Source organism: Hemiscyllium ocellatum, chromosome 4, assembly GCF_020745735.1.
Source record: "Hemiscyllium ocellatum isolate sHemOce1 chromosome 4, sHemOce1.pat.X.cur, whole genome shotgun sequence".
Taxonomy (NCBI): Eukaryota; Metazoa; Chordata; class Chondrichthyes; order Orectolobiformes; family Hemiscylliidae; genus Hemiscyllium; species Hemiscyllium ocellatum.
The window spans coordinates 126,283,942-126,308,196 of NC_083404.1; the positions used below are offsets into that span (position 1 = coordinate 126,283,942).

A 24,255-nucleotide genomic window follows, 5' to 3' on the forward strand; every position below is an offset into this window, starting at 1 on the left:
TCCAAAGAGTTTTTACAAATACATTAAGGACAAAAGGGTAACTAGGGAGAGAATAGGGCCCCTCAAAGATCAGCAAGGTGGCTTTTGTGTTGAGCCACAGAAAATGGGGAAGATACTAAATGAATATTTTGCATCAGTATTTACTGTGCAAAAGGATATGGAAGATATAGACTGTAGGGAAATAGATGGTGACATCTTGCAAAATGTCTATATTACAGAGGAGGAAGTGCTGGATGTCTTGAAACAGTTAAAGGTGGATAAATCCCCAGGTGATCAAGTGTACCCGAGAACTCTGTAGGAAACTAGAGAAGTGATTGCTGGGCCTCTTGCTGAGATATTTGTATCATCGATAGTCATAGGTGAGGTGCCGGAAGACTGGAGGTTGGCAAATGTGGTGCCACTGTTTAATAAGGGTGGTAAAGACAAACCAAGGAACTATAGACTGGTGAACCTGACGTCGCTGATGAGCAAGTTGTTGGAGGGAATCCTGAGGGACAGGATGTACATGTATTTGGAAAGGCAAGGACCTTTTACCTGATTAGGAATAGTCAACATGGCTTTGTGCGTGGGAAATCATGTCTCACAAACTTGATTGAGTTTTTTTGAAGAGGTAACAAAGAAGATTGATGAGTGCAGAGCAGTAGATGTGATCTTTATGGACTTCAGTAAGGTGTTCGACAAGGTTCCCCATGGGAGACTGATTAGCAAGGTTAGATCTCATGGAATACAGGGAGAACTAGCTATTTGGATACAGAACTAGCTCAAAGATAGAAGTGGTGCTGGGGGGTTGTTGTTCAGCCTGGAGGCCTGTGACCAGTGGAGTGCCACAAGGATCGGTGCTGGGTCCTCTACTTTTTGTAATTTACATAAATGATTTGGATGCGAGCATAAGAGGTACAGTTAGTAAGTTTGCAGATGACACTAAAATTGGAGGTGTAGTGGACAGCAAAGAGGGTTACCTCAGATTACAACAGGACCTGGACCAGATGGGCCAATGGGCTGAGAAGTGGCAAATGGAGTTTAATTCAGATAAATGTGAGGTGCTGCATTTTGGGAAAGCAAATCTTAGCAGGACTTATACACTTAATGGTAAGGTCCTAGGGAGTGTTGCTGAACAAAGAGACCTTGGAGTGCAGGTTCATAGCTCCTTGAAAGTGGAGTCGCAGGTAGATAGGATAGTGAAGAAGGCGTTTGGTATGCTTTCCTTTCTTGGTCAGAGTATTGAGCACAGGAGTTGGGAGGTCGTGTTACGGCTGTACAGGACATTGGTTAGGCCACTGTTAGGATGGAGACCAGAATTGTACACCATATTCTAACGGAAAATGTTGTGAAACCTGAAAGGGTTCAGAAAAGATTTACAAGGATGTTGCCAGGGTTGGAGGATCTGAGCTATAGGGAGAGGCTGAACAGGCTGGGGCGGTTTTCCCTGGAGCGTCGGAGGCTGAGGGGTGACCTTACAGAGGTTTACAAAATTATGAGGGGCATGGATAGGATAAATAGACAAAATCTTTTCCCTGGGGTCAGGGAGTCCAGAACTAGAGGCCATAGGTTTAGGGTGAGAGGGGAAAGATATAGAAGAGCACTAAGGGGCAACCTTTTCACGCAGAGGGTGGTACGTGTATGGAATGAGCTGCCAGAGGATGTGGTGGAGGCTGGTACAATTGCAATATTCAAGAGGCATGTGGATGGGTATATGAATAAGAAGGGTTTGGAGGGATATGAGCTGGGTGCTGGTAGATGGGACTATCTGGTCGGCATGGACAGGTTGGACCGAAGGGTCTGTTTGCATGCTATACATCTCTGACTCTACTCATGCATTTGTCCAAAAGCACCTTAAATAAATCTACCGTGCCTGCCTCTACCACCTCTGCTGGCAACGCGTTCCAAATGCCCACCACCCCCTGAAGTACTTACCACATGTATCCCCCTTAAACTTTCCACCTCTCACCTTTAAAGCATGACCTCTAGTTATTGAATCCTTCACTTTGGGAAAAAGCTTGTCTCTATCCACCCTCTCTATACACTTAATGATTTTGTAAACCTCAAATCAGGTCCCCCCTCAACCTCCTTTTTTCTAATGAAAATAAACTTAACCTACTCAACCTTCCATACCAGGCAACATCCTCCTAAACCTTCTGTGCACCCTCTCCAAAGCATCCAAATCCTTCTGGTAATGCACCATCCAGAACTGTACACAGAGATCTTGATGATCTAACAATGTAAATCCTTTTCTGCAGCGTAGAGACAGTCTCTCTGCCTTTATTCCTGATGAAGGGCTTTTGCCCGAAATGTCGATTTCGCTGCTCGTTGGATGCTGCCTGAACTGCTGTGCTCTTCCAGCACCGCTGATCCAGAATCGGTTTCCAGCATCTGCAGTCATTGTTTTTACCTTTTACAATGTAAATCCCTGCCCCAGCTCCTCAGCCATGCATTCATCTGTCCTGTCCTATTTCTACTCACTAGCACATGGCACCTTGAGTAATCCAGATGTACTACACACAAGCACCTACTTTAACTTTCTGCCCAATTTTCTATATACTCTCTGCAGAACCTTGTCCATTTTTCTATATCATTGATACCAACTTGTACAACCTCTGCTGGTCACACTGCCATTTGAAAATATTCTGCACCCTCAGACAGCCTTGACCCTGGCACCCGTGCGTGTAACAATTCTGATGTGTCAGCTGCAGAAACATCTGTCTGTGCTTAATTCCAACCCTAATATCACCAAATTTACAGATGACAGCTGTAAGGAGGATGCAAAGATACTTCAACTTGATTTGAACAAGTTGAAAGAGTGGACAAATGCATGGCAGATGCAGTATGATGCAGCACAAACAAGGCAGATTATCTAAATGGTGTTAGATTGGGAAAGGTCAAATGAGACTTCTGTTAACTTGTACTAGTTAACTGTTACTATTTTCAGTTAACTGAAAATAAGCACACAGGTGCAGGTGTTAAAGGCAGCAAATGGTATACAGTAGCATATATGCAGTTGCAGTAAAACATAGGTGAGACTACACTGGAGTAGTGTATTTAGTTCTGGTCTCCATATGTCAGGAGGGGTGTTCTGGCTATGAAGAAAGTGCAATGAAGTATTCCAGATTGACATACATGAAGTGGGAGAAAACATGGCATAAAAACCAGCAGAGACTTGTGGGGCCAAATGGCATGTTTCTATCCAAATGCAAACCATTGTGTATAATATTGTTTAAAAATTAAAACTACTCAGCTTAGAAATCACTAGCTGTAAGTTTTAAAAACTGAACAATTTAAATCTGAAATTCAAAGCACAGGTTTTCAATGCTGACAAGTAGCATTTGTTTTATTATTAGCTTAATGGTTAACATCTCACTACCATTAAAAGTGCATCATGCAGTGGTAATTAGATAAAAGTGAAGTGGGAAGCCCAGTACAACATTTTAATAGGAATGGATGAAACAGCTAAATTTACACAAGCTGTGTCAAACAAGTTGAGCATTAGATCAAGATAATCACTAAAAGTGGATTCTAGCAGAATGCTTTCACAACGAATTTTAAATAATAGTGATGTCTATTCCTGATCTTGTTTTCTATCCCAGTGTTTAAAAAAGGCTTTATTTACAATTTGATTTTGCTATACAAGTTTTGTAAGAAGTCAGAATAACATCCTAAGTCTTGTTCCCATCATTAGCATTATTTGATGATATTAATACAGTATAGAACCAAATTGAAAATCTCATCCAGTTCTCCGTTTTTAATAAAAAGATAAAGTCAATAATAGCATAAGCTAAAATTAGTTTAGTGCAGGGTGTGATGGGGGAAAACAGGACAGATGAATAATGTCTTGATCAGTTTGAACAATCCGACAGAAAGTATATGAACACAGACAAACAGAGAGGAAAGGATTTAGCTTGATTAAATTTAATCTCAATAAAGGAATAGAATGTTAACCACTGTTCAGACTTTAATAATAGTTAATTGATACCAAGCTATTCCTTATCAAAGTGATTTGCCTTTAGGAGATTTTGGAAACTACTGTACTTCCAAAACACTACTTAGACAAGAAAAACATCAAAGCCATTTTTAAAAATTTCAAATGTGTTGATTTTTAAAAAACATCCTTTTGGTACTAAGTGTTTTGCATAGCCACTTTGAAGGATATTGTTTTAGGAACAAAATAAAACATACTAAAAATATTAGTTAAAAAGAAGCCTTTCCACTTTTCAAATAGCTCAAATCATACAAGATATTTTCACTTAGCAGCTGCCTCGCTATTATCCCTATGTAGAGGTAACAAGATAATTTAGTCTTTCACTTCAGTGAATTTAACATTTTCAGATTACTAGACCAAATAGTTGATTTTATTGATTGCACTGAATTTTGTACTAGTCATGTCATAAGACAAAAAGAGGTAAATTGAAATGGCCAGAACAAAAGTTTTTTTTACAAAACACCCAAAAAAAGTGTTCGCATTTTGGACATTTGATCAGGGCTGAAAAGCTAGAGATATTTATCCAGAAGGGCAAAATGGAAGGCAGCAAAAGAGTTGACTTTGATGTACTATAGTTCGAAGACTGCGGTCTCAATTTTTTCAGTCGAACTGCTGTGAATGTGCGAGGTTGGTTCAAAATGCGGATATTCGACGAGTCAACAAGTGAATATTAACTATTTTTCCTTTCTTCTGGCGGACATTTTAAAAAGAGAGTGTTTAAAATTCAATACAAATTAAATTGAAAAGACAAATTAAATGAATACAGATTTCTCCACTGAAAACTCAATGGAATTATACAAATCGTTCAAAGGATTTTCGATACTGTAAACATTATCGATCAGTTAAACCCCAAATACTAAATTGAAAAATCACAATGTTCATATTAAATGAACAATTTATTAAGCACCTCAAAGCATACAGTATTCACCAACAGGATTTTAAAAATGACAAGGCCACATTACATGTTGAGAAATCGATAGTCGCGGGACATATTTTAAACAAAACATTCGGTTCAACTGAAAGGTCTAATGAAACTAGAACAGTTTCTCTACCCACGCGCGATGCGTGGCTTCCTGACTTCTTCGAGCATTCTGTTATTATTTCGGGGGAAGGGGACTAAGTGAAGGAAAAACCGCCGGTATGGACTTGATAGATCGGAGCACTTCGACTACATTTCATCATTCGCTTTTCGAAGTTTTCCCCATTACGAACGTACCCCTAAAAATGATCTAAATGATTAACAAATATCTACACAACTAAAATTCGCCCTTTTAAGTCTTGCGTAAAGGATTGCAACCCCGTCTTCCAGAGAGAGCATAACACTCTACTGCAGACATTTCAGGACCTTCAAATGTACAGAGTCCTTGACATCCAGATAGTAACACACCTCCTACGCATAAATGTTCCCAGACATACAGCCGCCAAGATTTACCATTCCTCTGCCAATACTTCTCTGCCACACAAATCTCAAACACATGTTTATCCATAGCTAAGCATATCACCACAACTGAGCCACTACGCTAATTTTTTTTTTAAATTGGTAGATCTAGTTGGAGGATAAATGTCCACCATCTCCCGGCCAGAAAGAAACAAATCAAATCAAGGTCAAGTCGGTCCAACCTATACGCCTCCCTCGAGTAGCCACTACTTCCTACTTTTCAAGCATTCACTAACCTCTAGCTGCCCAATCCTCCCCTCCCCCCGCTCCTGCCTCCCTGCGCATCACAAACAACTCGCGCCTCCAGCATCCAGCAATAGGTCGCCTACATTACCCTGACCAGTCTCTGGCTCCCCTCACCCACCGCACCGAAAGTCTTCACTGCGCCTGCGCCAACCCTCCCTCCATTACACAGAAACGGTGCAAACCGAGGCGTTCCCGGGGCCTGCGCCAGCCTTTTCTCCCCTCCCCCACCGAAACTACTCAGAGCGCCTGCGTCAACCCTTCCCCCAACTTTGCGATCGCCTCCCCCACACACAGCCATCTAACAGAAGCAAGAGCGCCTGCGCGAACTCTTCCTTTTCCCTCCCCCACACTCCTCCACCACCCACACACACAACGAAAGTGCTCACAGCGCCCGGAGGCAGCCCATCCCCCTCCCATTTCAGTCATCGACAGCAAACCATTCCCTCCGCAAACAGCTGCTGCATGAAATTTCTCGAGCAGCCATAAGCTTTCGCCCAAATAAGAAAAATACTGCACCAGCTTCGTCCACCAAAATATCACCCCAAATTATTTATTCCAGATCACCTCCAATTATTTATTACAGTTCAACCCCCCACCTCACTTCACTATCGACACTAACGAAATTCAGTACTTTACAAATTTTACCAACCTCTCCTTTTAATTAATTGAGCGAAACGAAAGTGGCGGGGGGGGGGGAAGGAGGGTTGGGCAGGTTTTAGAAAAAACACTGCGAGACTTTTCACGCGAATTTTCTACACGATCGACGCAACTACAAGTTGTTCTTTCACTCACTGCACAGAGCCCCAGGTTTTTCTAGAACATTCCAGTCTGTTCGGAGACGTTACGTCACGGGATTGTGAAGCGTCGCCAGTGGATGCCGGGAACGAGAGTCGGAGCTGTCGTTAATTCTCCAACGGAGGGATCCGGACACGGGGAGGAGGGGGGTGGGTGGATGAGAAACATACCCATCGGTAACTTGTCTGGGAGAATCGAAACGATATTTATCTACACGTACATTTGTACAAAGCAGACGATCCTTTTTTTTCCTCTTTTAAAAAAATTATAAACCGTCGACAGGGCCGGGCCGAGCTCCGGGAACGGACCAATCGGCGGACCCGTAACAAAAGTCTTCGGCTGGCGGGTCACGTGAGGGGGTTTCGCCCAATCGGGGGAAACGTTGGGCCCGCGGAAAGTCAAAGGCCGTCCCGGAGATGGAACCTTATCAAAGGTCTCGCCGTTTATAATTTCTCTCTTTATGGTATTAATATGTGTATGTATTATCATTTATTTTTAAAAAAGCAACACAACGGTACAGCGAGCGTCTTGCTTTCCCGGTGGGTGTACAGAGGTTTTGTTTTTAAAAAAAGAATTCCTTCCCTTCCCCCCCCCCCCCTTCCCTCTCCGGTACAGCAATTTTCAACGCGTTTCTTCCTACGTCCCTCCGAGAAGGTAAAAGGCCGACCCAGTGAATTGATGTATGTTTTAACGGGAACGCTTTTCATGAAAGCGCAGGCCCGCGACAGTAATCGGCTTATAACGTGTTGTGAATGAAATAAGAAGGCGTGTGAGAGCCTGTCCTACTCTTTTGGTCCAAGCCGTCCATCTGTGTCCTTTTCACTTTCCTTTGGTGGGGGTGTGTGGCCAAAACCTGTTCCGAATGTTTTTGTTTTAATTTATTTTGTTTTGTTTGATTTCAATACTCCCACACCCTCTCCCTGCAGTCTCCCTCACGATTCAGGAGTAAATGTTTGCACAGAAAACAACTGTATGAGGATGACTGCAGGGAAATGTTTTTCTTAATTTGCTGCTGCCTGAGAGTTTTTGATGCTGTTGAACGGATTGGGTTTTGTGTTGAAGGAAAGCGGTCTTCTATCACTCATTTGAAAGAGAGCAGTTTCTCTTTGATGCTGTAGTTTTGAGGCACGGCAGTGGTGACGCGTCTTGTGCTGTATTAAAATGGCTTTATGCTTATAATGGCTTGGTGGTAAGTATTGTGTGTGGGTTGCCCGAATCCGTTTGGCAAATAATGTTGGTAATCTCATAATGATAGGCTGCTGCTGTAATCAGAGGAAGAAACTGAGACTGACCAACCATTTCATTAAGTGTTGGATGACCGAATCACAGGTTGGTTCAGGATCATTCTAGAAGGACAAAAGGGAAAGTAATTCAAATCTGTCGATAATGAGATGAAGGTTTTTAAAATAATGAGTGTCTCTAAACACATATTGAGTAAATAAGGGGTCTAGCGAATAGCGTTAATTTTGTAAATTTGATTACGATGAAGCAGTCTGGTAGTGCGAATTACAATTCTCTCGGGAATGCAGACATTTTAAAGCTTCGTAAATCGTGACTTTTGTGCGTGTGCGTCTGTGAAATCAGATTTGGTTCGCAGAGAGAATCGGGTCCAGTTTAGTAAACAGGAAATGGTTTTGTGTTCCTTTTAAAGCTTTATTTATAGCGGCATAAAAGTGTTATGCGCAAAATTATGTTATTTCAGTAAGACTAAAATGAGCTCTTGGAATGACATTATGTGGCTTAAAATGAGGGAATCGGAACACCACACACTGCAGACTCTTTACTGCCCCAATGACATTATTTTATCTGCTCTCCCCCGCCCCCAACACAAAATACGCAAGACACAAAGAAGAAAGCATTTTTGTACTTGGTCATTTACATAGAATGCAAATATGTTGGACATTGAAAATGCCTCTGGCAAGAAACATTTCTACCGTTTTGAATAATGATCTCAAATATTTAGGGAGCTTCCAGGCTTTAGTCGTTGGTGTTTCAGATTTTTCTTCCTCAGCGATTTGGTGGCAAAATACTATTTGAAGTACCTTAAGTAGGAGCCAGTATCACTTTTTCATTCGGCCTCGATTTTGAATTGTATTGGGTCATAAGTCAGAGGGTTTGATTTTTAAGCAGCTAAATTTGTTAGATCTGCTGAAGGGTGTTTTCTTGGTCTATTTTATGACATGCTTCAAATATAGAAGAAATGTGGCATTGAGGCCAGGTTTAAACAAAGTTTTCTGATTTGTTTAAAAGAAAATATATTGCACCTGGCTGACACCCATGAGACTCACTTCTGCTGCAATAACCTAATTTTACCTCCACCTGCATTGTCAGTGCCAAAGCTGTTTCTATGCCTCACAAATAACTACCAGTCTGATGATTAAATCTTGGATGAGTCATTGTTTTCTTCAACTAAATATTAGTGAAATTAAACAATGAACGTTGTGGTAAACCTGACCCATATTTATAGATAATGTCACTGGGGTCGTGTACAAATAAAAAACAAATAACCTTATGTAGCCCTGAAGCTAAAATAGTTGACTGAAAACGGAAGAAGAAAACATTGTAAGAGATCTACTGCTTGGGGACAGATATAAAAATCAAAATCAGATTGACTGCACTCCTTCAATGAAAAGTGTTTTGCTGAATCATCAGATTTTTTTTGAGTTGAATTTCTTTAAGATTGATAAAACTGAATCTTTTTCTTTAGATTGTTGCTACCACTTCTCTAACTTTAGCTCCATTAGTCTTATAAATTTAAATCTAGAATTACTATGTCCACATGTTCTTTTAGCTGAACATTTACAGATCAGAGGGAGATGTTTCAGTCCATTTCCCATGCTGACTCCACTTGAACAACGAATTTACTGAATCCAGTGCTCTTTCCAGCTGCTGCATTATCTGCTTTTTGCCCCACCCCTTCCTCATTGCAGATTCCTAGTCTGTAGTTTTCTCACCACAAGAATTGTGAATCCTCCCAATACTTTTTTTTATTTGGAGAACTTTACTGAGGTAAACTAATGGAACAATACCCATAGTGCTTATATCTATTTACATTTGAGTACAGGTGGTCAATGACTGTCGACATGCTTACCAATAAAACAGAAAACCTGATCCTGTACTCATCAGATGAATAAAAGCATACTTAAACAAGATGGTGAAAAGAATTAGACTTTTAATAAATACTGATTGCATATGATTTGCAAAATCTATTGAGCATTTTGTGGAATAGAGAGGAATCTTGTCCAATTAAAAATAAATGTTCATTTAATGTTGAAGGTAAATTTTTGTTTCAGCTGGTGAGATTAAATTTAAAGATCAGTTTTGAAGTTTTTTTATGTTGTCTAATAATGTGTATTAGTTTTGGTTTCTTCAAAGAATTTTGTAATGTCGCTATCACTGATTCCTTCGATATGTCTTTGCATTAAGAGAGCCTTAAAAAATAATTCATTGGAATTTTATTCACTTCGAAGTGGAGAAAAATTAGTGTTTGCAGTATAAATCGCAAACAAACTCAGACTGTCAATGTTGAATCTAGGTTGAATGGGTTTACATATTCTGTTTTTGCACTGCAATGTATCTCCTCAAGAAGTGGATGATGATTTAGAGCATGGAAAATTTCTATCAGTATCCAAAGATACTGCCAGGTAGGACTTGTTGCTTTCCATTACCAATATCTTTTAAGTCAACTTCAAGTGATCAGCCTTGTTGCAAAAAGCATGTTCACGTTTTCAATCTCAGCACATTTTGTAGATTACCAATTTGTGCAGTTGGTATTTAATTTTATTGTCAATCTACAATTGCTATTAATAGAATTAATGTGATACCTAAACCTCACATTGGACTCGTTAAGATTTTTCATCTTTCTACATTTTCTTTGTAAACGTTAAATTACTTTTTATAAGATAATGTGCTTGAAAGACACAGTATTACATGTCACTCTAAACATTTAATATTGAAATAATTTAGAGAAATAATGCTACAGTATTGTTTTCTTGTGCATTATAGAAAGAGGAAATATATTTGCCATTCAAAAAATAAGGTAGAGAAACCCAATTGGATAGATTCTGAAAAGGGTGATAAGGATAGCACACAAAAAACCCTGTGTTTTGGGTGTTAAAATAAATCGACCAGCAACTTAGGAAAAGAATAGGAAACCCAAGATATGCAAATAGTCTACTTAACAGAAGAATCAATTTGTATTTTAAACTCTGGTAAGTCTACCCATTTTGTGAAGAGTCAGGCTAAGTCGACAATGTAATTTCCAACTTGCTTTCAATCTGATCCAGTGCCTCAAGTAGCATGGTATGATGGATGCTCTTGGCTTAGTCTGTCTGTCAATCTATTTAATCCAGTCATTATACAAGGTAGATGGGAAACAGATGGGGGAATAACAGATACAAAGGAAACAAGATACTGTATAATGTTATGTTTCTCTTCAGAGAAAGTCCGCTTTATAAATACTTGCATAGCATACAAGCATATTTTGATTTTGAATGATTTGGAGACACTGGTGTTGGACTGGGGTGTACAAAGTTAAAAATCACACACCAGGTTATAGTCCAACAGGTTTATTTGGAAGCTCTAGCTTTTGGAGCGCTGCTCCTTCATCAGGTGATTGTGGAGTATAAGGTGTAAGACACAGAATTTATAGCAAAAGTTTATAGTGTGAAGTAACTGAAATTATATATCGAAAAAGATCGGATTGTTTGTTAAATCTCTCAACTTTTTAGAATGACCATGTTAGTTTCAGTTCTTTCATATGTAAATTACAAAACTTTTCTTTTTCTCAAGTACACTTTAACAATTGATTAGATTAGACTCCCCTACAGTGTGGAAACAGGCCCTTTGGCCTAACAAGTCCACACTGACCCATTTCCCTCTGACTAATGCATCTAACATTATGGGCTATTTAGCATGGCCAATTCACCTGACCTGCACATCTTTGGGCTGTCGGAGGAAACCCACGCAGACAAGGGGAGAATGTGCAAACTCTACACAGACAATTGCCCGAGGCTGGAAGCGAACCTGGTTCCCTGGCGCTGTGAAGCAGCAGTGCCAACCACTGAGCTGCCCAATTGGTATCATGTCAGCCCAGGTAAGGTATTGAAGATGTTAACCCCCGACGCCATGCGCACTCAAACATACAAGTTTGTGGGGTGATTTTGTACTTGCAGAAATACATTTTACTTTGCTCAGAAACTGCATAAATCCATTCAAATTCTGTAAATCAGTTCTTTCAGACATATGTTAACACCTTCAAACCTTATCTGGGCTGACATAGCACCAATTGTTAAAGTGCACTTAAGGATATACCTTTTTTAAAAAAATTTGCAATTTACGTATGAAAGAACTAAAATCAACATGGTCATTCTAAAAGATGAGAGACTTAACAAGCAATCCAGGTCATTTTCAATATATAATTTCAGTTACATCACACTGAAAACATTTGCTATAAATTTTGTGTCTTGCAATCTTATTCTCCACAATCATCTGATGAAGGAGCAGTGCTCGGAAAGCTAGAACTTCCAAATAAACCTGTTGGACAACCTGGTGTTGTGAATTTTAATTTGAATGCCATGCGATTATGTTTGGGTTGAATGGCTGCCCTCTTTTGAAAGGCATTCAAACATCTGCTTCATAAATATCTGGCTGTGTTTCAGTTTAATAATACGCCAAGATTTTCAAGCAAAATGGGGGTCTTCAGATTTATCGTGTGCATCATCTTGGTGTCATCACTTTCAATTGACATGTAGTTTTATGCCAGAGGAAGTTATTTCCATGCTGTACATCTCTAATACTTTGTGAGGGTTGTGATTTCTATGGCTGCCCTTGCCAGGCTCAAGAGATAAAGATCAATTTTTTTAAAAGTAGAAACTTTTATTAGTATGGTGGTTTGTATGTTTTATATTTTCAAATATAGTTATAGTTCAGTAATGTTGATATACTAGACGAGAATCAAAATTCAGCTGATTTCTGACCTTGTCAAACACTTGTATGCATCCTATAGCATGTATTCCTGTAACATGAATTGGTTGTAACACGATTGCTGAATTTAGGACGTTATTTATAAAACCATAAACTTACCTTGTCTGAATTGGCTGTGACACAACTCGGGGCCCAGTAGTTTAAATGGTGCTGGTATTGCATGATTTACTTATTTGTTTTTCATATGGGATTCTGGATAGCAACCAAACAGTGTTTCAACCACCCCCCCCACACCCTCTCTTACCCTACTAAAATCTATTTTCTCTACAGCTTTTGGATTTCTTCTGGAACATGCTAAAACACTATGATGGGCACTGTATTGGAAAAGGGCTCTAGTTAGTTCTGCATTTTTTTTTGCATTTTATTGATGTTTCCTTCTCCTCCCTGACCATTTTGCCAGAGAAAGAATTGCACTCCTAGTTATTAGGGTCTGACTACAAAATTTTATGGGCAGTATTTTTTTTTCCCTGAGATGGCTAATTGTGTCCTTCCAGTTACAATTTTTTAAAGTTGTGAAAATGGTGTGAACAGACAAGATACATACTGCACAAGGCCAAAAAAGGAGGATAAAGTGAAAATAAAGATAGTGTAATCTAATAAGCTATGATCAAATGATGCTTGTCATTGCCAGGTTAACTCGGCTAATATTGAGAATGGAGGGACTGTTCTGGGAGGTTGAGTAGATTGGGCCTGTGCTCATTGAAATGTAGAAGAATGAGAGAGAAAAATTTATTGAAACATAAGATTCTTAGGAGGCTTGATAATGTTGATGTGAAAAGATTGTTTCCATTTGTGAGAGACACACGTTTAAGACAGTGATGAAGAAGAATGTCTTCTCTGGTGTGTAGTAATTCTGTGGAATTCTTTACCACAGCAGGCTGTTGAGGCTAGATCATTAAGTATATCAAGGCTGCGACAGTTTCAGTCAGTAAGAGAATTCCGTGTGGAAAGAAAACAGGAGATATTCAAGCAGCCTGAAGGTTGAGAAAAAAGTAACTCAAAATACATTTTGTAAATTTTGAGGTCAGGATTAGTTTTTGCATGGTGAGCCTTTTATTCAGTGTTGTTGATTGTCAGAAAAAAGTTTGCTAAAGTTGCCATACTTTAACGTGGGTATTGGCTAGCATTTACTACCTTTCATTAGTTACACTACAGATAATAGAATGCCTTCTTGTACAGTTGCCGTTCTCCTGGTGACACTGGACCACTCTGCTGAGTGGGATGAAGAATTTTGACATGGGGATACTTGTCCAAAATCTCAGATCTGATATGGTTGTGATGTCTGTATTGACTTTTCTTTATTGTCCTTGGAGCTCTTGAGTTCAGGAGATGCTTTGCATAAACTCACCAAGACTACTTTCAATGTCCTATGGGCATAATATGCTGGTCGTAGATACTCTAGCTTGGAGGTACTAGTCAGGTAGATAGTATCAAATTAGTAGTTGGCCATACCCAGGCTAGTAAGAGTATTTATTCTCATTCTTGACTCTTGTCATGTCAGTATTAGACAGGGTTTAGGACCTTGTGGTGGATGGTTTATCTAGAGAAGTTTTCTTTAGCATTCATTTAGTTTGAATTGAATGTTAATTCCTAGTGTTATGAGCCAGTAATATTTTGTTTAGTTTTTTTTTAAATCATTTGTGAGATGTAGGTATTACCAGCTGGTCACTGTTTATTGCCTTGTCCCTGGCTACCCTTGAAGGTGCTGTTCAGCTGCCCTCCTGAGCAGCTGCAAAAGGCTTTTATGCTATTTTATCAAATAATGGAGCAGGCTTCGGGCTGAATAGTGTGGTGCTGGAAAAGCACAGCAGGTTAGGCAGCATCCGAGGAGCAGGAAATTTGACGTTTCGGGCAAAAGCCCTTCATCGGGAATAGAGGCTTTTGCCCGAAACGTCAAATTTCCTGCTCCTCGGATGCTGCCTGATCTGTGTTTTTCCAGCACCGCTCTAATCTAGACTCTGGTTTCCAGCATCTGCAGTCCTTGTTTTTACCTGTAGGGGATGAATATCCTACTCCTGTGCCTGTTTCATGTTGTCTGATGGACACTCTGACATCTAAAGGGGAAGTGCCAGAAGAACTGTCCTCAGCACCAGTTGCTGAATCTATGCATGTAGGTGCAGTAGGCAGTGAAGAAGTGGAATGGTATGTTGGCCTTCATAGTGAGAGGATTGGACTACAGGCTCATGAGTGTTTTACTCCAAAAGTCAAGTGTGATGGAATACTCCTCACATGATAGTGGTGGGCAAGTTGTTGGAGGGAATCTTGAGGGACAGGATGTACATGTATTTGAAAAGACAAGAACTGAATAGGGATAGTTAACATGGCTTTGTGCGTGGGAAATCATGTCTCTCAAAATTGAGTTTTTTGAAGAAGTAACAAAGATTATTCATGAGGGCAGAGCAGAAGATGTGATCTATATGGACTTCAGTGAAGTATTCGACAGGGTTCCCCATGAGAGACTAGTTAGCAAGCTTAGATCTTCTGGAATATAGATAGAACTAGCCATTTAGATACAGAACTGGCTCGAAGGTAGATGACAGAGGGTCATGGTGGAGGATTGGTTTTCAGACTGGAGGTCTGTGACAAGTGGACTGTCACAGAGATCAGTGCAGGGTCCACTTTTGTTTTGTCATTTATATGAATGATTTGGATGTGAGCATGAGGTATAGTTATTGAGTTTGCAGATGAAGCCAAAGTTGGAGATGTAGTGGACAGCAAAGAAGGTTAGGGATAGTCAACATTTCCTGAAGAAGGGCTTATGCCCAAAACGTCGAATCTCCTGTTCCTTGGATGCTGCCTGACCTGCTGCGCTTTTCCAGCAACACATTTTCAGCTCTGATCTCCAGCAACTGCAGTCCTCCCTTTCTCCTCAGCAAAGAAGGTTCCCTCAGATTACAATGGGATCTTGACCAGATGGGCCATTTGGCTGAGAAGTGGCAGATGGGGTATAATTTAGATAAATGTGAGGTTTTGCATTTTGGAAAAGCGTGTCTTAGGAGGACTTATACACTTAGTGGTAAGGTCCTGGGGAGACCTTAAACTCCATGTTCAAAGCGACTTGAAAGTGGAGTCTCAGGTAGATAGGATAGTGAAGAAGACATTTGGTATGCTTTCCCTTATTGGTCAGTACTGAGTACAGGAGTTGGGAGGTCATCATGCGGCTGTACAGGATACTGGTTAGGTCACATTTGGAATATTACATGTAATTCTGGCCTTCCTATTGGAAGGATGATGTGAAATTTGAATGGGTTCTGAAAAGATTTACAAGGATGTGGCCAAGGTTGGAGGATTTGATCAATAGAGAGAGGTTGAATTCGCTGGGGCTGCTTTCCCTGGAGCGTCGGAGGCTGAGGGATATTCTTATAGAAATGTCTGTAATCATGAGGGGCATGGATGGGATAAATAGACAGTCCTTTCCCTGGGGTGGGGTAGTCCAGAACTAGAGGACATAGGTTTAGGGTGAGAGGAGAAAGATATAAAAGAAACCTAAGGGGCAACCTTTTCAAGCAGAGGGTGGTACGTGTATGGAATGAGCTGCCAGAAAAGATGGTGGAGGCTAGTACAATTGCAATATTTTAAAAGGCATCTGGATGGGTATATAAATAGGAAGGTATTGGAGGGATATGGGTTGGCTGCTGACAGGTGGGTCTAGATTGGGTTGTGGTATTTTGTCGGTATAGATGAGTTGGACCAATTAGTCTGTTTCCCTGCTGTATATCTCTGAGACTCGAGGTGGTAATGAGGTTTGTGATTTGTATGGTTACTCTTGCCAGGCTGAAGGAAGGAATGAAGACCTGCATTGCCATTGGGGAGGAAATTCCATGATTGTGATCAGTATTTACTAAAGGAATGAAGTCACAAGCTCCCAAGGCTTTTAAAAATGTTTTCTAGTGTACAAGGGTCAACAAAACAGTCTATATACTATCTCCCATAAGTCTAGGAATTCATAAGTGTGAATTAAGTGATCAAATATGCAACAAACAGCATCTAAAATGTAAGACACAACCAAATAAGATTCTAAAATTTCTCAGCAACTGCCCAGACATTAGTGATTTACTGAGTCAAATCCTGCTAATCCTTTTCCTCCAAGCATTTAGCCTCTCTTTTCCCTCTATAGCATCTCCAAATCTGCCTGGAGCTCCTGTCTGTAGTAAGTTGTCTGGCAACATTTCTAACATTGGTATTTTGTTAGAATGCAAAACTAATAACAGTTTCAAGTTCACACTAACCCACTAGTGGGAACTTCCTGCTTGAAATTTTAATTTCTGATCTGCAGCTTACTTTCTTTCAAACCAGAGGTTGGTGAATCTGTGGCAATAAGTCATTTTGAATGTGTCTGAAGACAGATGGGTTCCTTGATTAGTTGGGGGATTAAGGGTTATGGGAAAGAGGGCAGGGGAATGCCGTTGGGAAAGATGCTAGCCATGATTTGAATGGCAGAGTAGATTTGATGGGTAGCATGGTCTAATTCTGCTCCTATGTCTTATTTATACTGTTTATCTGATTTTAGTTTGGCCTTGATGGAGGTTTACTTTTGAACATGTTCTTCTGTGTTTAAAGGTACTGCACAACAAACATAATTTGATTTTGTTTTGACAAATGTTGTAGGTTTGCTGATCTTAGTATTTTCCATATGTAATTTCTGTGAAGTTGAACTATCCAGTCTGCTGAATGCAATTTTGTCTCTCTCTCGACCAAGGAGCAAAAGAAAAGTATAGGAGAAATCCACCCTTGGAATCTAGAGTTTGCATATGACATCGTGTTGCGGTGTGGTTATCTCAGAGTACAACAAGATCTTGATCAGATGGACCAGTGGATCGAGGAGTGGTAGATGGAGCTTAATTTTGATAACTGAGGTGCTGCATTTTGCAAAGTCTAGTCAGGACTTGTTCGCTTAACGGTAAAGTCCTGGAGAGTGTTGCTGAATAAAGAGCTTGGAATGAAGGTTCATAGTTCCTTGAAAGTGGAGTCACTGGTAGATAGGATAGTGAAGAAGGCTTTTGGTATGCTTGCTTTTTTATTGATCAGAGCATTGAGTACAGAAGTTGGGAGGTCACGTTGCAGCTGTACAAGACATTGGTTAGGCCATTTTTTTGGAAAATTGTGTGCAATTCTGGGCTCCCTCCTATGGGAAAGATGTGAAACTTGAAAGGGTTCAGAAAAGATTTACAAGGGTCTTACCAGGATTGGAAAGTTTGAGCTATAGGGAGAGTCTGGGACTGTTATCCTGGGAGTGTCAGAGGCTGAGAGGTAAACTTTGTAGATGGTTTGTAAAACTGAGGGGCAAGGATAGGGTGAATGGACAAGGTCTTGGGGTGAGAGGGGAAAGATTTGAAAGGGACCTAAGAGGCAACTTTTCATGCAAAGGGTGGTAAGTGTATGGAATGAGCACCGAAGGCAAGTACAATTATAACATTTTAAAAGGCATCTGAATGGGTATATAAATAGGGAAGGGTTTAGAGGGATATGGGCCAAGTGCAGGCAAATGGGATTAGATTAGTTTCGGATGTCTCGTCGGCATGGACCAGTTGGACCAAAGAGTCTGTTCCCGTGCTTTGGAGAAATTTGAATTTTACAGTGTAGGCTGTTTGGAAAGCAGGTGTTTCATGAGCGGTGCCCCACCTAATGTCATGAACTTGTATTCCAGAGTCTTTGTGGATAAATCTGTATTCTCTAGTTACATTACTGAAGTAGAACTTCTTTTCTAGAGATCATATTGATATAATGTGCAGTCTTTAATATGTTTCCCAGTTCTTTTCTGTCTTTCCTTTGCTGGGAATTTAATGCAAGAGATATGTCAGTCAATACCAGTATTAACAGAATGTTTGTTTAAAATAGAGTTTGTTTTTTAGATTTTTCATGGGGTCTTGGTGTAGCTGGCTTGGCCAGCATTTAATGCCCATCCCTAATGGCCACATTATTAAGGGTCTGGATTCACGTGTCGGCCAGACCAGATCAGGGTCAAAGATGACAGTGAACGTAGATATCTCTGACTATCAAAAGTAGTTTTGTGGTGGTCACTAGACTCTTAATTCCAGATTTTTCCTGAGTTCAGTAAAACCCATCTATGTGGTGGGATTTGAATCTGGGTTCCCAAAACATTACCTGGAATTTTGGGTTAATCTTTCACTACCACACCATGGCTGCCTCTGAATATACAAAAAGAAAACACGATTTTGTTTCATTTGAAAATGGCTAAGATTGTGGAAAGGCCAAAGATAACAATGGCCTCAAAGCCAGTTTTCAGTTGTCTGTATTCTTACCCATGTATAAAATCAGAATGCTGTGCATTATGGTAGCTTGAACCCTTCCAGCATTTAATCTCCTAGCACTTAACTAATTTTATGTTTTTACCAGTCTTAAATCTAAAGTGTGTATTGGTTCACTGGTCTACTGATAATTTCAAACTCTTTATATTCCTAACCAGCATTATCAATATCCCACGAACAACTATTTTTCAAATTTTTCCTACTGTTAATCACATTGGGACAGGTTTCAATCCATGAGGTCGATGAATGGAGGGCAACAGCAGACAAATTACATGCTACTCAAATGGGTTTTTGAAAGAAATTAAAATTAGCACAATACATTTGAGAATTCAAAATTAGCTTCCTATATACAAACCCGAATGTATGAAAAAATAAATTGGTTGAATGATGCTTCTCCTACATCTTATGGTTATTTGAGAAAGTGGCATGTATTGCAGTAATGTGGATTGTGGCAGTATAAGCAGTGTGTTAAGACTCCAGTGTGTGGGATTGAGTTAGCATCCCAGAATGATGGCATCTGGGAAATATGAGTCACTCCATGTCCTTTAAGTTGGACTGACATTAGAAAGGAGGAAGGAATGTCCAGATGATTTACTTGAGAGCACTGTCATACGGCATTGAGGTGTCTGTGCATTCAAATAAGCTGATTTTCAGGTAATCTAGGAGTGATTTGCCCTTGAGATCAAGACAGCGTTTGATTGATCATGGTACTGAGGCCCTCTTGTAAAACTGCAAGTCAATGGAGATCAGGACGCATGTATTTTGTATGGTTTATGTCATGCCTAGCATAAAAACATCGTGTGTTATTCAGTCTCATACCTAGGAGCTCCTCTAGCCAGCTTTCTTCGTGATATATTAATAATCTTTCTCCCAGAAGTCAGGCCAGTTACTGATAATTTGCAGTGTTTACCTCCATTCCTAATTTTTGCCTATTCCTAATTGCCCTTAATCGTTTTAGAGAGCACTTAAGAGTCAACCACACTGCAGATGACGGAAGAACAGCAGGTTTATTTCTAAGACATTAGTGAAGCAAATGGGTTTTTAACAAAATTCTATAGTTGTCTTAGTCACTGGACTGAGATGCATGACTGTAAATCCAAGACTTTTTCTTTAATCAGTTCAAACTTCACCAGCTGCCATGATAGGATTTAAACTCACATCCCAAGATCATTAGCTATACTACTGGATTATTGGCACAGTTGCACTGCACCAGACCTCTCAAATATGTTTTTGTATTGCACTTTGTTTATGGTGCTCTCGTGAAGTGCCCTGGAACTTTGCATCTATATTATAGGAACCATATAATGTTGTTTTGGATGGTTTTATGAGAGTTGCAGAGCACAGAAGCTCACTTGTTCTGCTGTTCCACTAACCTTAACTGTAACTATAAGGAAAATGAAGTTGTCTATCTATATGCAACCAGCTTTTGGTTGATAAGTGATTTGAACTGTGTGACGAGCAGTGTCAAAAAGATAACCTAACAATGATGTTTGGTGATATTACATTGCTGACGCCCACCAATAAGATAACGATGGTGGGGGTAAGAGCCATTTTACTTGAGTTCTTTCATGGGATGTCAGCATTGCTGGCTGGACTAGCATTTGTTGACCATCTCTAATATCGTTTTGACAAGATGGTGGTCAACTGCTTTTATGAACCTTTGAAGTATGTTGTAGGTATTCCCACAGCTCTGCTATAGGGGAGTCCCAAGAATTTGACCCAGCAGCTGTGAAGGAATGGCAATATAGTTCCAAACCAGGATGGTGAGAGATTTGGAAAGGAACTTGCAGGTTGGTAGTGTTCCCATAGTTTGCTGCCCTTGTTATTCAGGAACAGTCGTTGTACTATATGAAGTCATTCTGAGTGTCGGGTCAAATCATTAATATTCTTAAGTGGCAGATTCACCTGATTATCCCACAAAGCTTATCCATCATGTACAGGGAAAGAACCTTCAATACAGTAGAACATTCTTCAGTTCTCAGTTGGGAGTATCCCCAGCACAGGAACAGGCCTTTTTTCCCTCCAAACCTGTGGTGACACATTTTGCCCTTTCACTCTAAAACTGTCTTCACTTACAAGATCTATATCCCTCTATTTTCTTCCTATTTGTCCAGGTGCTGCTTGAAAACTGCTATTGTCATCTTCCGCCAATACCTCTAGCAGCGCATTCCAGGTACTCTCCATCCTATGTGTGAAAAATGTGCCTCAACCATCTATTTTAAATAGCCACTCCCCTACCCCAACCCCCCCCCCCAAAAAAAACCTGTGTCCCCTACTAATTGACCCCTCCACCCTGGGGAAATGCCTCCTACTTTCCACTACATCCGTGCCACTCAGTCTTATAAGCAAACAATCTATCCAACCTTTTTTTCTTCGCTTAAAATCTCCCATGCGGACAGCATCCTGGTAAACCATTTCTCTATCCTCTTCAAAGCATCCATGTCCTTTTGGTAGTGTGGTGACCAGAACTGTATGCAATGTTCCAAGTGTGGTCTAACTAAAGTTCTATAAAGCTGCAGCATAATCTCCCAGCATTATACTCAGTGCCCCTTTCAATGAAAGCAAACATGCAATTGGCCTTTTCTTACTACCTTTATACAGAAAACCTTGATTATCCAAACAAGATGGTGCGAAGTATTTTGTTCAGATAACGTTTTTACAGGACTTTTGAGATCTTGTTCAGATATGTTTAGATAACCGAAGTTGTTCTGTATACCTTCAGTGATCTGTGGACCTGCACATCTGGTTCCCTCTGCATATCAATTCACTGTATAATTCCTGTTCATGACCTTCCAAAATGTATTACCTCACAGTTGTCTGGATTAAACTCCATGTGTTGTTTTTCTGCCCATGCCTCCAACTGATCTATATATCCTGTTATATCCTCTGACAGTCCTCCTCACTAACCACAACTCTACCAATCTTTTGTATTGTCTGCAAACTTGTTAATTAGAGCCGCTATGTTTTCCTCCAAATCATTTATGTTGTCCATAAGTAGCAGAGGTCCCAGCACTGGTCCCAATGGAACACCACTAGTCACAACCTTCCATTCCGAAAAGGATCCTTCCACTGCTACCCTCTGTCTCCTGTGACTAATCTAGTTCTGTGAATCTTGCCACCTTTTATACCAGTCTGTCATGAGGGACCCTGTTAAAGGCTTTACTGAAATCCATGTAGACTACATCAACAGTTTTTCCTCCTTCAATCATCATCGTCGTCACCTCAAAAATTCAATCCGGTTAGTGAGACATGACCTCCTCCACATACAACTGTGTAGTCTTATCACTAATCACTTCATTTGTTTCTAAATGTGTATCGATCTTGTCCCTAAGAATCTTGTCCAGTAATTTCCCTATCACTGTTGTGAAACTCACAGGCCTGTCATTTCCTAAATTATCCCTGCTACCTTCTTAAACAATGGGATAACATTGGTTGTTCTTCAGTCCTCTGCGACCTCACCTGTGGCCAAAGAGGGAACAAAGATGTCTGTCAATGCTCCAGCAACTTGTTCCCTCGCCTCCCTCAATATTCTGGGATAGATCCCATCAGGACCTAAGGGCTTATCTACCTTAATACTCTTCAAGATGCACAATGCCGCTTAGCACATTCAGTAACTTTAGAATGGCCACCATGAATGTTTCATTTGAAGTGTTCTGTGGGGAGCATGTACTGCAGTACTGATAGCATTGTGAGTATCACTACATCAATGACTACAAAAGTGCATGAAAGCAACTTGCCACCACCTTCTCAGACTGGGATGGGCACTTCATCCCTTGAATTTCTTTAAAAGACCTTGCCAAAGTTGACATGCTCCACCTTGCAGCCCCTTAAATTCTACCACTTTTTGTAGGGCAAGGACAGTATGCATTTAAAACACTTACATGTCCAAATCAGTGTGGAACACATCACAATTATTTTGTTGTTGGGCCAGAATCCTGGTGGAGGTTGTAAGGTAAAACAGATTGCAGTTATAAAAGATTCAAAAGTAATAAAGGAGAAAGGGGACTGTGGTCATAATCTAGAGTCTTAAGTGTGTTGGCAACTTGGTGCCAGAGAAAGGGTTATTGCCAAACATCTGGAAAGACAAAGTGAAATGAGCCAGTGATAAGGAATGAGAGAAATCATGACACCAGTGTTGAGCAGAAGGAAATGCAGAATCTCGCAGTTCATATTTAGACTAATTCCTCCAGCATATGCTGAATAGGATGATCTTTTCTACATCATGTAATGGCATCCGTGTGAAACGAGAAGGAACTTTTATTGTTGGGATGGAGGTGCTTGAATCAAAATCCTTGTGGAAAGAATAAATCAAGCTAGATGGGGCTTTGAACTTGAAGGCTCAAAAAATTTTTAAGTGGCTGATGAATCTACAGTGATTTATGAACTATCCTTACTGCTCTTGGGCATTGAAGATGCATTTGCAGAAATTATTCTTATTTGGCTCCAGTTTTTTTTTGTCATTTGGCTTTTCCAGAAGTTTTGATGGCGTGAGAATCAATTGTCTGCAGAAGTTACACAATTACAAAGAGGATAGGTTCTTTGCAACAGCTTTTTTACACGTTGGCTACAAGAACAAAAAGATCTGGAGGTGTTTGTGCACAAATCTTTAAAAGTGGGAGGACAGCTCAACAAAGCAGTTAATAAAGTGTGTGTAATTCTGGCTTTATAAATAGGGTCCAAGAATTCAAAATCCAGGAGCTTTTGTAAAACATTAATAAAATACTAGTTTGACTCAAGTTGAATTATTGTCCAATTCTGGGTATCACAATTTTGAAATTGAGTTCTTTGGAAAGTGAAGATAATATAGTTTTGCAAATCAGGTTTTAAAGTTATGTTGGTAGACTGTAGAAGCAGGGGCTCTCCTACTTGGAGCAGAGAATACCAAGAGGGCATTTGACTCCTGTGTTCAAAATCAGGAAAAGTTCATGTAGTTTATTTATTTACCCTGTTTCTAGTAGCTGAAGAATAGAAAGCCAAGACTTCAAGCTTCTTGATTAAAGAGCAAGAGGCGGCATGGAAAAAAAAACATTCAGTGAATGGTTAAGATTTGAGAAGCACTAACAGAGGGTGGTGGAAACAGATTTAAGCCACGTTCAAAGGGTAATTGGCTAACATAGAATGCAAGGATATAGAAAAGAAACATGGATTGCACTAATTCTTGCTCTCAAAATAAATTAGTACAAAGATGTAGAATCCGTAGGAGTGGTGGTAGGTCTGGGGGATTAAAGGAAAGAACACTGGTCAGAGTAATCTATTGCCTCCCTAATAGTAGTGGATCTTTTACTTGAATTGTTTATTGTACCTGCCTCATCACCAGAGATGAGATCAGGGAGTTTTAAAAAATCTAAGAAATAGAGAAAATAAATTCAGAGTAAATTTGCAAGTAATATTAAGACAGACAGCAAGAGCTCCTTTAAGGATATAAGAGGGCAGAGAGGCTAAAGTGAAGATAGGCCCCTTAGATTGAGGCTAGGGAAACAAGGAAATGACAGGAGTACACGCTGCAGAAGTCTTCACAGTAGAGAACACTAATAGAATTCCACAAATAC

The 24,255-nt window shown here is 40.0% G+C and overlaps 1 protein-coding gene and 1 long non-coding RNA gene across 6 annotated transcripts in view; one reads left to right on the forward strand and one right to left on the reverse strand.

Moving 5' to 3' along the window:
- The window catches only part of LOC132815094 (uncharacterized), a 56,176-nt gene extending 49,455 nt beyond the window's left edge, over nt 1-6,721 (reverse strand). For both annotated transcript variants that reach the window (XR_009644625.1, XR_009644624.1), the window contains exon 1: nt 6,450-6,721. This is a non-coding gene — a long non-coding RNA (uncharacterized LOC132815094). The remainder of the gene's footprint in view (nt 1-6,449) is intronic.
- ankrd12 (ankyrin repeat domain 12) overlaps nt 6,542-24,255 on the forward strand; it is a 172,856-nt gene continuing 155,142 nt past the window's right edge. For 2 of the 4 annotated variants that reach the window (XM_060823837.1, XM_060823840.1), the window contains exon 1: nt 6,542-6,885. The gene's annotated coding sequence lies outside the window, so the exon portion shown is untranslated. The other 2 variants (XM_060823838.1, XM_060823839.1) reach the window with 2 other exon arrangements.